The sequence below is a fragment of the Apteryx rowi genome, unplaced genomic scaffold, assembly GCF_003343035.1.
Source record: "Apteryx rowi isolate R43461 unplaced genomic scaffold, aptRow1 scaffold_641, whole genome shotgun sequence".
Taxonomy (NCBI): Eukaryota; Metazoa; Chordata; class Aves; order Apterygiformes; family Apterygidae; genus Apteryx; species Apteryx rowi.
Window position 1 is genome coordinate 219,280 of NW_020450918.1, and position 3,022 is coordinate 222,301.

Genomic DNA, 3,022 nt, shown 5'->3' on the forward strand with positions numbered 1-3,022 from the left:
CACAGGCATCACTGAGAAATGGGTTCAGACGTCTATCAAGGACGCTCCTGGCCCGTGCTGCCTGCCATGGCCGCCCCGTTGCATGTGCTGCAAGCACAGCCCTGCAGCCCAGCTGGGAGAGGAGCCACCAGCCCTTTCTCATCAAACATTGCTCTGTGCTTACAGACTTGAGAAATGGCACAAGGGCCTTCAAGAGAAAGAAAACCAGTGCCGGCATTTGCGTGGGAGGGAGAAAAACGGGTCCCAGTCCCTGCTCCAGGGTTTCTGAGGGAGCTTCAGGCAGTCGTTATTTAATGTAAGATCCAAGAGCAGTCTGGGAAGCGGAGCACGAGGGCTAAGTTAATCCAGGAACAGTGGTGGAGAGAGCATCTTTTGTTACAGCACTGTCACTCTAAGAGCAGTAAGGTCTTGGTTTGGCCGTATTACTTTTGTAATAGTGTACGTGCAATGCTTGAGTGGGACCTGTAGGATTTATTGTATCCATCTGAGGCTTTCTGCAGTGACAAAAAGCAAGTCATACTGTATTTTAAGGTAACCATGTGGTGCCTGCTTTAATCTTATAGTATTAATTTAAAAGCTAGTACCACTAGCAAAAGCTTTTGTAATATGCTTTTATAGTTGGCTTTTATATTCTAAGAATTTTCATGTTGGAAATAGGCAGGATTTTTTGCAAATAATTAATTTAATGTGTTAGTCTTCATCAGAGATTCCTAAGCTCCCTTGAAACCAGACAGACATTTACCTAAAAGTTTAGAGGTTTAGAAGAAGGGAGAGACTTCAACAGTCAGATTTGGAGCTACCAACAGGAAGTTTTTCTCCCCTGACTATTACATCATTTCCCTACCTTTGAGACTTGATGAGGGCAGAAGATGAACATCATTTTACACCATTTACAATACAATATGGGGTATACAGTAGAAAGCCTCCATGTATATTGGCAGTGGTGTATGCACATTTTATGCTGGTATCAGGGACACTAGCAGATCTGTGCATAAGAAATACTCTTGAATATTCAATGAGCTCTCTTAAGAGAGATCAGGGAGAAGAATGTTGTTTTCCTAATTCTACAACCTTCAGCAACATTATTATTTTCAGGTTTTGCACTGAGAGCACAGTCCAAAAAGCCATGGATGCTGACTTCTTAGTGGAGTGACTTTTCTAGCTTGCTGTACAAGAGAAAAATAACTTCAGGCCCTCCAACTTTGTGCTGGAAAGCTGCAGAACTGCTAGGGGAGAGGACTGCTGATGTAAGTTAGCCTCCTACACGTTGCAGCATCCCAAAATGTCAGTCTCTCTTACCAAGCATTTAAAGATGACTATGGTGATACAAGGCCTCAAGACTTGGAGCAGACTTAAAGCAGGGCAAGTTGTGGGCTCTCCAGTGGCCTCCAAATAACTTATGTGTCCCAGCTTGGTATATGTGCAAACATGCACGTATACATACATATATATCTATATATGTGTGTGTGTGTGCATGTATATACACACACACACGTATACATATAACTGTGTTAGATGTTGTAAAAATAAGGACTATGAGGTGCTACCATACACAGATACACATTGTACAGATCAAGCTTTTTAACCAGATTAGAAAAGTTTCCCCTGAAAATAACAGAGGCGGGTGGCTGTAATTCCTGATTGCTTCTGAAAACGTTCAATCAGAAGACCTAAGGCAAACATTTGGAAAATTGCCTATTTGTTGCTTTTATTTCCGTGTTCTTTCTGTACCTTTGAAACAAACTGTATTTTTTTTTTTTTTGGGGGGGGGGGGAATGACGTGTAGGACTCTGAGCACCACAAGGAAGTCTCTTGCCACAGCAAACAGAAGTTTCAAGCCAGGATTCATAAGCTCTTTCAAAGGTATGTGAGATAAGGGCTACTTTGTACTTCTATCTAATGGACTTTCCTTCCAAAGATCTTTCAGTGCTTTACAGATATTAATGAATGGAGCTTCCCCCAAACAAAGGACCTCAGGCCTAGAAAAATTAAGCCTGTGCTTTTGAAAGAGGCCTCTGTTTTGATTCTTCCATTTTTAGATACCCAGCTTGGGCTGTCATTTTTAAGTGCTACACACAGTACACTTCAAAAGGTGACCAAATGACTTCTCTCAGCACCCTTCATGTCTGGCCCTGAATTACTCTTAGATAGTGAAAGAAATATGAATTAGAGCAATGTTTTTGTGGTCACGCTATGCATGACCTTCAGATAAATATGTGCATCAAATTACCTGTAAAGAAATTAATGGAGGAAACATCTCTCATGGACACAGCTGAGGAAGCTGTGTTCTGCTCTGACAGTTGATGAGCATGCTGGTGAGCACAGAAGAGGCCTAACTTCACTGAATAAATTACTCGCTTCAGTCTAATATCTAACAAAAGGAGAGAAAAGAGAAAAATGGTGAAACCCGAAAAGAGATCAAATGTGGTTATTTAAATGTTTGATGTTCAGTAATGAAAACTGTTTACCTTCATAATTGTGTATTAGCAGCTAATAAAGGCAATAGATACAGTAGTTTAAAAGTAATAAAATCAACAACAAAGTGTATTTAATTTTAAATTGAATTGCAAGCAAATGGGTGTCCTAATGAACCCCTGTGTCAGTGTAGCTCTAACCAAATTAAGTGAAATAATTTCCATCAAGATAAACTAAATAAGTACAAGGTTCCAAGCAGACCATTCTTCTTGAGGAGAAAAGTTAACTTCTCAGATGTTTCAGCTCTAAGATTTAGCTAGTGACATTCAAGAAGTATCTTCTGTTCCTCATAGTTAGGGAAGCTGGACCAAAGTTGAACTTGATTACAGCTCAAGGATAAAACTTTAAAGACAGATGCTGCAGTCCTTGTATTGAGTCCATAGCATTGGTGAATCTTGTCCTTAGTTCTGATCAGTCTTGACCTGGGCAAAATTCCCATTTGCGTCATTGGGACTAATGCCTACACAGAACTTCTAATTGATTTAATTATTGCCTATACATTTACGTGATTAAATTCTACTGGTATGGGAATCTAGAAACTGGTTTA